Below are 12,306 nucleotides of genomic sequence, written 5' to 3'. Positions count from 1 at the left end.
TGCAACCCACTATCTGGCCTAAAGAGGCCAAACAAACAAGAAGTGGGGGGGTGTAAAATAAGGCCCCGAAAAAAGGAAAGGTGGGGGGGAGGCCTGCAGAGGCCGAACGCCGCCTCCCAGACGCACAGCCGCTGCGGTCCCAGAGCGTCGCCCGCTACCCGTGGCCCCTCTCAAAGGCCCACCGACCCACGCCCCCCGACTCGGCCTGAATAAGGCCTAAAAACACTCGGAGGGGAGGGGGGAGGAGAAACACGCCGGCGAAAAAGGCTCGCAGGGCCACGCGCCGCCGACAAAGCCGCGCCGAAGGAGCTCCACAGCTAACGCTGCCCGCATCGCTGAAGATGCCTGGGCAGCCGTCAGAGCCGTCTATGCCGCCCGAAGCCCCGACGATCCATGCTCCGCTTTCAAACGGCCAGCAGCCAACCAGTAGGTGCTGCTCGAGCCGAGAACGAATTTTGCACTGCGAGTGAGGGGGCGGGAACGGCCTCTTAAGTCCGCTCCTCGCCCCCACCGCTATAGGACTAACCCATTGCCTCGCATCCACGCGGGGAGGCAATGGGCGGCCCCCAGCCTCAGCGGTCGATGGACCGCTCGGCTGGGAAGGTGCCGAATTGAAGTTGGGACCTGCTGCATACAAAGTATGTGCTTTGCAACTGAACTGCAAGTTCAGGCTTGCAAATTTTATAGAGCTCTTTTTTAACTACAAATTCTTTGTCTCAGCTTCTTTAGTTTTTCTTTGTAAGTTCTTGTTTAATCGTGCAGTTATTTAATGTTATCCCTTTAAGGGAAAACTGTTGTGCTTGGGCTGGCAAGGGACAAAAAAACCCTGATTGAGTGTTAGTTGATATATGAACACAAAAGGTTCCCTCATTATTTTTCAGAATGTTTTCTGGAATGGAAACTGCTGCCTTGAGGATACTATGCATGAGACTCACAAACTAAATTCAGATAGGGTTTACATCTGGTCTGGGTAAGAAGATACAACTTAATGCCATAATCTATAAATATTTTCTGACTTAAATTTAGCATTGGGAAATATTGAAAACAAACAAACAATCCTTTGAATGGATGGATATTTTGTTGGGTAATACAATAAAACAGATATGTTGTATGTGAAATGTCACTTGCTTGCAGACTAGAGGCAAGATAGCATTAATTTAATTGATTGTAATATTCAGGCCATTTAAGGCAGAAACACAAGAGTATCCTGATCTACAGTAGTAAAAGAACTTGTAAGTTAAACTCTCTTCTGGAGTTAGAACTGAATTATTTGGGAACCTGTGGACCATGACTGAGGTCAGGTCACAAAAGCAGTTTGATCCAATATCACTGTGGTATCCTTGCATATTTAAAGACCATGATCAGCCAATGACATCTGCCTTCCATGATCCAGTCATCACCACCCCATTCTATCCCATCTTTGAAGCAGAGTTAACAGACACCAGTGAAAGTCCAGTCTTTATGAATGCCAGTGCTTTCACTCTGCATTGATAAAACTCACAAGAACAAGGATGAAGCTGCCTTTGGTGCTGAGTCCATCAGAGCAAAAAAACTCTTAACTGAAGTCTGGAGGAGGTAACCATTAACCATGTACTGGCCTGAAGTGCTGGAGGAAGCTGCAAGGTTAAGGTGCCTTTGTAGAAATCTATAACATCTTGAGCTATGGAGCCTGTCCAATATTTTAACATCTGATAGAGCATGTATAGAGAGAGGGGCAAAGGAATTGTGTTTTACCCATTTATCTGGAATCCCTTGCTCAATTTGGTGGTGTACCAAAAGTATGCTTGTGAACATTTTCTCTTTAATAAATACTTCATACCTCATGGCACTGGTAGTGGTTCTCTGTACCATGTAGACCTCCACTATCTTGGACACGCTATTTTAAAAGGAGCTCCAGGGGGGCAGATAGTTGGCAAATGGCTTTTCCTTCAGGGACACACAGGACAGTAAATGATCCCCATGGTGACCAGATGCTTGGCAGCAGGAGACAAAGAGGCAAGGCCTCAGAACTTGGAAGGGAAGCTGGGATTCCTAACCCTTCCAGCAGGCAATTCCTTAAAAGGTCAGGTGGTAGCAGTGGTTACCTGAGAAAGAAAAGCCTCTCCAGGTGTTGGGAAAATTTTAGAGGACAGGGTGAAAGAGGGCCTGCAGGCCAAAATGGGCCCATTCTGCCACAACTTCCATGGGAGCATCTGCAGTTTTCCCCATTTTTGTGTGTGTTGCAGATCTGATACTGACATGCAGGTCATGTCCAACTCTATTTGGTATTTTCACTAATTTTTACACAATAGTCTATTCATCAATGTGAGCAATTTATCCTAAATATTGGGTATTTTGCAGGCTGCAGGGACTGGCCTTGCCAGTTTGACCTTGCAACTTGGAATGTTTGGGGTGTGTGTCACATTTGGAGGTCAAGGCTGCTGCTTCTTCTTTATCCTCAGTATGGCAGTAAGAGGTTGGAGAGGGCATCTAAGGATCCCAGGGCTAGTCCTTAGATCCTGTGCCTCAGCAGAATTTAATTCTGAGGTGCGATCAAAGGACTTGAGTAAGAAAGACAGAATTAGGACGGCATGTTTTGATGAATGGGATTGCAACAGTTCCATGAAAAAAGCCCACAGGAAAAAAGCTCACATGAAAAAAGCTCACAGAAAAACCCCACAGTCATAAATGCTCACAGGAAAAAAGCTCACATGGGAAAATGCCCACACAGAAATAATCCCACATTAAAGAAAGCCCACACGGAAAAAAGCCCATACAGAAAAAAGTCCATTTGGAAAGAAACCCACATGAAAAAATCCTGTGTAAAGCACCATAGATATTTATAATTGTGGATAGCCATTCATCTCCAGTTATGAGAATGAACAGGTATTACCTATATTTGATGTTATTGTAGGATTAAGATATGTCATATTCACATGCAACAATTTGTGTTGTGATTTTATCAAGTAAAATTAAATAATAATTTTGCTATGTTATTTGTATATTAATTCATTACTATAGAAAAAATGGCCCATATGAAGAGGGCTTTAATGCTCCTGAGTGTAAAGATCTGGAAAGGAAAATACAGGAAATAAAAGCAACCATTTTGTTATTAATGAACTTTATTAAGAAGGAAAAACAATAACAGAAATTAAACTTTATATAGAAATATTTTTTTAAAAAAATTAAATTTATTAATTTACAATTTGCCAACCTTTTTAATGTTGGTATGAAGTAATTTCTAAAGTACTGTAGTATTCACAGCTTTTGAACAACTATATTATTTATTTATTTATCTATCAGATTTATATCCTGACCTTCCCCGGCAGATTTAAAAATTTCAAATAATTAATATTATTTCCTTATTTTATTATTAAAAATTAAAACCTTAAGATAACAAAACCATAAGATAACATTAAAATAAGTCAATTTCCTAACTCAATTTCCCTTCTCTTGTATTTTAACAAATACACTGTGGTATACCCAGTGACCACAACAAAAACCTAAAAGCAACAGTTATTTAAGAAGAACAATAACAATAGCTCAGATATCATTGCAAATAAGCCAGTCTCCTTAAGTAATTAAGTTTATCTTCCACCTGTTCATATTGCTGCACAGATGTGGCAACCATGTCATGTAGTGCCTCATATTTCCTCTTTTCACCTCTAGGCGACCCCCTGTGCATTAGCTAGTGTTAGTTTGTGGCAAGCCCAGGCCCGGCACTAGGATCTCAGGTGCCCCAGACTGGCACCTGCCCCCACCCACACTCCTGCCTGCACCTGCCCCACCTGCCCACAGCAATGGCAGGTTCAGTGGTGTGGCAGGGGAGTGCAGGGTGAGCCACACCTGTGCTCTCGAAAGCAATCCAAGATTGCCCTTCTTAGGGCAGTTTTGGAGTGCCTCTGAGAGTGCACTTGCAGGCTTTCTCCTTTGAGCTCGGCTTCCCTTTTAAGGGAAACTGGACTTGGAGGAGAACGCACCCCACCCAGCTGTTCTTGCTTTGAAAGTGAGAGTGGTCACGGCCTGGTTCATTCTTCTCCTCCAAGCTCACCTTCCCTGAGCTTGGAGGAGAAGAAGGCTCCTCACTTGGCTGCTCTTGCCTGAAGGTGAGAGCAGCTGGGCAGGGCAGGATGCACTCTTCTCCTCTGAGCTCAGCTTCCGTTGCAAGGGAAGCTGAGCTCAGAGGAGAAGAATGTGCCCTGCTTGACTGCTCTCATATTCAAGGCAAGAGCAGCTGGGTGGGGCACGTTCTCCTCTGAGCCCTGCTTCTCTTGCAATGGAAGCCAAACTCAGAGGAGAGCCCCACCAGTGCACCATCCAGCCACTGCCAGCTTCCTGGGTCTGTGACCCAGGAAGCCAAGAGCAGCAGGGGAGAGGGGGCACCTAGTGGCGCCCCATAGGTGAGGTAGCACTCCAGGCCGCTGCCTACCTCACCTATTCCCACATACCAGCCATGAACAAGCCAGGTCCCTCTGCAGTCCATCAAATATACAAATAAATTAGCAAGATTTTTATTTAATTATTCTTGATAAAATCACAACACAAATTGTTGCATGTGAATATGACATATTTTAATCCTACAACGAAGCCTCCAGAAGCCCGCTGCATCGCAGCGTGGCTGAGGAGGTAATTTTGCCCCCCCTTGGAGGGAGAGCGGATCCTTCGGCGCGCTTCTGAGCGTGTTCGGAGTGGGCGGGGCTTCAGCGTTGTTACTGAAGCCCCGTCCGACGCCGTGGCAGTCTTCCCGGCGTTTTTGGAGGCTGCGGAGCGTGCGTGCACGCTCTGGGTGCCTGGAAGCTGCTTTGTCCGATCGTTGCTGACTTCTGCTTCGTCTGATCGTTGCTGGCTTCGTCGGGATCGTCGTGGGACGTTTGCTTGCAGTTTGTTGTGTGCTGATCTTCAATTGGGCTTCTTTGATAGCCCTTGGTGTTTGGGGTGCCTTCTGGGTGGTTGGTGGCCCCTACATTTAGGGCACCTAGCCTTTGGGGTTTTTCTACACCCCCCCCCCACTCGCCTACCAGTGAGACATTTGGGGGTTCTTCTTTTGAAGGCTGGGAGGCATTGAAGGCTGCAGGTCCAGGGCTGGGTGGTTAGCTGGGCTGGTCGGCCATTCTGGGGTGCTTCTCTTGAAGGCTGGGTGGTATTGTAGGCTGCAGATCCAGGGCTGGTGGTTAGCTGGGCTGGTCGGCCATTTTTGTTGGGAGCCATGTCTTCACTAGTGGGAGGTTGTTGTTTCTCCTTCTTGCTGGTGCAGGGCGGCCATTTTGGATCCTTTCTTGGTGGGGAGGCGGCGGCCATTTTAGAGGCTTGTAGTAAGGGTTGTGGTGTGGCAGCCATGTTAGGGTGTGTGGAGCGGCGGCCATTTTAGGTGCAGGTTTTGGCCTGTTCGCCCTTCACGACCCCCCTCCCCCCCCTCTCTCAATTTTTTATTCAGGCCGCCGCCTTGAGGTGCGCATTTCTTTCTTGTGCTTTAAGTGTTCTGCGCTCTTTAGCACAGCATGTCGGGCTGTAAGGGTTCTGGTAAACCTAAGGGGAAGCAGCCTGCCCCTAGGACCCCCAAGCCGCCGCCGAAGCGTCCTGCGCCACCCTCATCTTCGGATGAGGAAGGCGATGACGATGTTAATGCAGTCATTTTTCAGCGACTGCAGGCTTTAGAGCGGGCTTCGGGTCTTCCTCCTTCTCAAATGCCCAATAAGGGGCAGGTTTCTAAAAGGATGTTACAGGCCGATATTCTGACACGCTTCTCTCTTCTTGATGGTAGATCAGCAGCGGCGGCTGGTGGTGCTGTGGGGCTTGGAGGCCTTGATGTCGGTGCTGGTCCTTCGTCTGGTGCCGGCGGTGCTGGGTCTGCGTTGGTGCCCGCTGTGCCTTCAGGTAAGACTGGGAATGGCTCCCTACCACACATGGGGCCTGCATGGCCGTGGGGTGCCTGGGGGTATGCTGGCACTAGTGGGGTTGGCTCCTTGTTAGGGGCCTGTTAGTTGGATGGGGCCTCAGAGTCAGTGGGGCATGTTGGGTCAATGGCCTGGGGCCGGGCAGCAGGGGATAGGTGGGGCCTGGCCTGGCGCCTGGGGTTTTCCTTCACCTTATGGGGCGGTGCCATTCAGTGCCATGCCTTCTGGTGAGGTCGCCTTACCCTTAGGCGATCACTTGCTGCCTGCCACTAAGGAAAAAATCTTAAAGGGAGAATATGTGGACGTATTCTCCCTTTTATACAGAGAGTTGGAAAAAAAGGACAAAGAGGAACTTGACGACAAAGATAAGGAGAAGCTTAGGAAAAGGAAGGTAGACTGGACCTGGGCCAATTGGCTTCCTGGGTTTTTGATATACGCGGGAGTGATTGTGCGGGCTCAGCCCTGGCGGGCGGCCGCTCTTATACAATATTTGGACATCATATACAAAGGGTATACGATGTTCAGTGGCCCTGCCTGGAGCCAGTACGACCAGGAGTTCAGGATGAGGGCCGCATTGTACCCTTCACGCCCGTGGGATCGGATTCACCAGCAGTTGTGGCTGCAGGTGATGTCACCGGCGCGGCCCAATTTGGGGGATCGATCCGACAGCGGTCACCTTGTCTCCAAGGGTTCCGCTTCTCTTTCAGGTGCGTCCTCTTCCTCCCGCAGTGTTGCGGGGCAGGCGGTTCAACCCCGCCTTCTCTGTTGGGAGTTTGGATCCCAGGGGGCCTGCAGTCGAAAAGACTGCCACTTTAAGCATGAATGCCCCTTGTGTGCCGGCCCTCACTCCTTCAACACCTGCCCCAAAGTCCAATCCCGCAAGGGTCAGAGAAAATTGGGGGGGGGGGGGTTCTTTGCCTGGAAAAGGGTCCCAGCCCGATAAGGGTGGGGCCTCTTAGTGATTGGCTTCGTAGATACCCTCGTAGGGAGGAAAGTTGTTATCTTTTGAATGGTTTCACGTTAGGTTTTAGGATTCCTTTTCAAGGTCCTTGGGTACCAACTTGGTCCAGGAACCTTAGTTCAGTTGTGGGTTTGGAACATCTAGTTAAGGAAAAAAATGCTAAGGAGTTGGCTGCTGGCAGGATTTTGGGCCCATTTGCTAGCCCTCTGGTGGTTAATTTTAGGGTTTCCCCGTTAGGGGTTGTGCCAAAGAAAGCACCTGGTGAATTTCGTTTGATTCACCACCTTTCCTATCCTAGGGGTTCAACTGTTAATGATGGTATACCGGAGGAGCTTTGCTCCATTCGGTATACCTCATTGGATCAGGCCGTGGGCGTCGTGCGACGCTGTGGGAAGGGGGCTGAGATGGCAAAATGCAATATCAAGTCGGCATTTCGCCTTCTCCCTGTCCACCCCGATGATTTTGAGCTGTTGGGCTTTTCGTTCGCAGGGCAATTTTACATGGACAGGGCGTTGCCTATGGGTTGCTCTGTTTCATGTTCTGCTTTTGAGTGCTTCAGCACCTTTCTGGAATGGGCTGTGCGTGAAAAAGGGGGTTTGCAGGAGGTTGTTCATTACCTGGACGACTACCTGTTTGTGGGCCCTGCCGGCTCGGGTCGTTGTGTTCAGTTGTTAGCTGGCTTCGTTGAGTTGGCTGCTGAGTTGGGCGTGCCATTGGCCGAGGAGAAAACTGAGGACCCGGCCCAACGCCTAGTTTTTCTGGGGATTAAGCTAGATACTTTGGCTCAATCATCTAGGATTCCCAAGCAGAAGCTGTTGGATTTGAAGGGAAGGCTTCATTCCTTTTTGGGTAGGAGGAAGGTTACGTTGCTTGAGCTGCAGCAGCTTGTGGGGCACCTTAACTTTGCTTGCAAAGTGGTCGCCCCAGGTAGGCCTTTTCTGCGTAGGTTTTTTGATGCTATGGCGGGCCTTCGCCTGCCACAGCACAGGACTAGGGTTACTAGCAGCATGAGGGAGGACCTGCGGGTGTGGCAGGAATTTTTGGAATCCTTTAATGGGATTTCTTTTTGGAGGGAGGACATGAGGATTGAAGCTGAGCTTCAGGTCATGTCAGATGCTGCTGGGTCACTAGGGTTTGGTGTCTACTTCCGTGGACATTGGTGCATGGAAGAGTGGCCTGAGTCGTGGGTGCAGGCCTGTTTGATCAGGGATCTTACGTTTTTGGAGTTCTTTCCGATTTTAGTTGCGGTTTGGCTGTGGGGGAAGGATATGGTCAATTCCACCGTTCATTTCTGGTGTGATAACATGGCGGTGGTCCATGTTATTAATTCCCTTACATCCAAATCGCAGCGGGTTATGAGGTTGGTAAGGGCCTTCACTCTGCGATGCCTGCGGCTTAACATTTTGTTTTTGGCCAAGCATGTCCCTGGGGTGAATAACGGGGTGGCTGACGCTCTCTCTCGTAAACAGATGGAGAGGTTTCGGCAGCTGGCTCCAGACGCCGATATGGATGCGGTGCCAATGCCCCAGGAGCTATGGCTGATTGGAGAGCCGAGGCCTGCAGAGGGATAGGCTTAGCCATTGCACCCAGCACCAGGAGGTCTTATGAGTGTGCCGTGCGGCAGTTTGAGGACTTTAGGGCTGAGGTAGGGTATCGCATTGTTTGGCCTATCCCAGTGGAGCAGTTGCTCCATTACTGTGTTGCTTTGAGAGGTAAGGGTTTGGCCGTGCGATCAATTCGGGGACGCATGTCGGCGTTGGCCTTCGCCAGTAAGGCTTTGGGGTTCAAGGAGGAGACAGCAGATTTTCGTCTTCGAAAGATGCTGGAGGGGTGGTCCAGGGAGGCTGGGCCTAGGCCTGATACTAGGGCCCCTTTGTCTCCTGAGATCCTTAGGGGTCTTAAAGGGGTATGGACCGCAGTGTGTGCGTCTCCTTTTGAAGCAGTTTTGTTTCACGCAGCCTCCTTGGTGGCCTTTTTTGGTGCTCTAAGGATTAGGTAGGGCATTGTTGTTGAGGGATGTTATGTTGCTGGGAGGTAAGGTGGTCCTCACGGTCCGGCGGTCTAAAACTGACCAAGAAGGCGCGGGGACGGTGCTGGAGTTGGGTCCGTGTTCAGAAGGGGAGCTTTGCCCAGTTGCCGCATTGGCCGCTTACTTGGCTGTGCGGGGAGGCTGCGAGGGATTGCTGTTTTGTCATGCGGGAGGTAGTCCCCTGACAAAGCATCAATTTTGGGCTGTGACATCGAAGGCTTTAGCCATGCTAGGTTTGACTGGAATGAGGTTTGGGACCCATTCCTTTAGAATCGGGGCAGCTTCTACTGCTGCTGCCTTGGGTTATTCAGCTACGGCCATACAGCGCCTTGGCCGTTGGCGCTCTCAGGCTTACAAAAGCTATATTTGCCCTTTGCTCCGCTAATGAGTTTTTGGTAAGGAGCTGGGGGTACCTTGATGTTCTGGTTGTATAACTTGTGTGTTTCTTCTTTTTAGATGCTGTGGTTCTTGGCCGGAGGAGCAGAGTTCTCATCTGCGGGCACAGTTATGTGTTTTGGGCAGCACATCAAGCTCGGAGAACTGCTGTTGGCTCTTAGCTGGGGCTCAGCAAACATGTCACTATTGAGTGGAGGGGGCGCCGTGGTCTTCAGTGGCCTGGCTTGCTACCCCTTTTGTTTCACGGGGCGGGGGCCCCTCCTCCGCAGGTATTAATTATTCACCTGGGAGGGAATGATCTCGGGCTGATTAAAGGCAAGGTGTTGATCTTGCAGGCCCGGGATGATTTCAGGTACATAAGGAACAGATGGCCTGGTACCATTATAGTGTGGTCGGCCATGATTCCGCGCTTGGTGTGGCACAGTGCCTGGAATCCTGCGGGGTTGGAAAGGGCTCGTTACCGAGCGAATAAGGAGATTCGCAAGATTTTGGAGGGTGGCTTGGGCCACTATTTGCCCCATCCGGATATTTCTAAGGAATGTCCTGACCTCTACAGAGGGGATGGTGTGCATCTCTCGGAAAAGGGTAATATGCTTTTCCTGAGGGATTTGCGGCAAGGGCTTTTGTTGGTTTTGGGTCTTTCTGTGGGTGCTAAGCCCTAAGTAAAGACTTGGCCTTAGTTGTGGCAGGTTCTACGGGGTTTATGGCACCAGGCGGCCTGGGGAGGACCGGATAGCCTCCCCCTTTTGGGGAGTTAGGGGCCTGTCAGAATCTACCTTTGGTGTGGCCCGAGGTATGTGAATGCAGACTGTCCTGGAGACTCGATTGGATGGGTGCCTTTCGCTGAGACTCGCGTCTGGTGTTTGGGCCCTCCGGTTTGAGCCTCCCTGCTGGGCCTGCCTGACGGGAGCTGTGGCTCACAGCTCCGGCTGGGGGGCCGGGTCTCTCACCCGCTGAAAAAGGCAGGGGAGCGGTCTGAGGAGACCCCTGGCCCTGACTTGGCCGCAGCTCGGTTGCCCTTGCCGTTCTTGGTTAATTTTAATAGAAGTGGCCCATAGTTTCACCAAATCATTTGTGTCCGTCTCTTTATTCCGACTTGGGGGGGCAACGAAGCCTCCAGAAGCCCGCTGCATCGCAGCGTGGCTGAGGAGGTAATTTTGCCCCCCCTTGGAGGGAGAGCGGATCCTTCGGCGTGCTTCTGAGCGCGTTCGGAGTGGGCAGGGCTTCAGCGTTGTTATTGAAGCCCCGTCCAACGCCGTGGCAGTCTTCCCGGCATTTTTGGCCCACCCGCCCGCCCTATTTGTTATGCAGGCAATTTGCTGGTCGCTTCAGTTTGGAAGGGCCGGGTAGGAATTTTTTCACTCCCCGGCTATTTGGCTTTGGTCTGGGGGTGTTTTTTGCCTACCCTGCATAGCACTTCAGTGGATTGTGGAATTGGCTCTGGGTAGGTGCCTTGGTAATGTCGGTCACTTTTTAAGGCAGGTTCTACGGGGTTTATGGCACCAGGTGGTGTAGCAGGAAAAGTCCTGTGTTGTCCAATTAATAGTAAATCATACTCACAAACGAGGTCTGAGGCAAGGTCAGGAAAACAGCTTCTTTATTTAACGTGCATAAGCGCTCTATACACGGGCTCCAGACCCGAGGGTCTGAGCAATGATCACAGTTACCTGCCATCCCTTATAGGGGGCCTCCACCCACGCACTACCTTAAAACACCCATGTTCTCCTTCTTGCGGTAAGGAGCCTTCGTCATATCTTCACCACAATTCAGGTTGTTTTTCAACGCTTTGGGTTTTTCTTAGGACCCTACTTAGGGCTTCTGTAAATCCTAGTTCCTCTTTCTCTAGAAACATTCCACCCATACCCCCACGATTTCTGGCTCCATCTCCGGCACCTGTTTTGCTTCCCCTTAGGTCCTGTTCTACCGTTTTCAGCTTGTGGTTTTGACAAGGTCAATGACCTGGCATAGTTCCCTTTTTGCAAGCTAACACGCCTTTGTTTCAAGCTGCCATAGAAGATTATTTCTGCAAGCATTTTAGGTATTTCTAACACTGCTGAAGCCATACATATTGATTAGATATTGATATTGATTTATCGATCCACCGCTATATTTCCCCTCTTTCAAACAGAGTTTGAATATTTATCATGACATCCACAAACCATCACACATACTAAAATCAATCTATTAAAACTAAACATCAAAATCATAGGGGAGTCGTCTCCTGATGCCTGTGGAATCCTGCCATCTCCGGTAGGCCAGGATCCAGAGGGCGTTGCCTGTGGAACCTCACTGCTGCCGGTGAGTGAGGTCCAGAGGTCGGGCTTCAAGCAATTAGGTCTGGGAGCAAGGCTGCACCTAGAAAGCCTATCTAGGAAAACCTCAATCAAACTGCATAGCCAAAACAATACAAAGTTCAAAACAAGCCTATAATTCAACATAACATTTCAACAATTTAACAAAACAATTCAACATAACATTTCTTTCTAGGGCTGGGTTTTCTCATTTTAACAATTTCCCAAAGGGCCTTTCATGCATCACAAAGAACTGAATCTTCTCTCTTACTTAAGCATCACAATATATGGCCAAGGCATTGAGCAATGTGTCAAGCTAAAACTAGCTTTGGGCACATTTTGACTACTTACCCCTAGGGATTGTCTTATTTTCTTCTCTTCTTCTGGGGCAAACAAGCCTTATGCATAGAGCTGTTGCCATCAAAGGAAAGTGGCTTCAAAACATTAAAAAAAATCAAAATAATCCAAAAAATTACTCAAAAAGGAACAAAAAGAGTCCCCTCTTTGTAGCTTCATACAGAAACTTAGCAAGTTGGACTTTCTTCCGGACTTTCTTCTGGGCCCTCTCCCTTCTGGAGAGGCTCTTGCAGGCTCACACCTCGTTCGGGGACTGGGACAGCTGCTTCTTCCGTGCTTCTACCATTTCCTGGCCATCTCCCTCTGGTGCAATCCGGCTACAGCCTTCAGGCGTGAAACTTCCTTGATGCCAGTCAGTTCCCCTTTGTGGATCTGCTCGATCTGCTTCGCTTCGGGGCA

The sequence above is a fragment of the Heteronotia binoei genome, chromosome 2 (genome assembly GCF_032191835.1).
Source record: "Heteronotia binoei isolate CCM8104 ecotype False Entrance Well chromosome 2, APGP_CSIRO_Hbin_v1, whole genome shotgun sequence".
NCBI classification, from domain to species: domain Eukaryota; kingdom Metazoa; phylum Chordata; class Lepidosauria; order Squamata; family Gekkonidae; genus Heteronotia; species Heteronotia binoei.
This window is presented reverse-complemented; position numbering follows the sequence as displayed.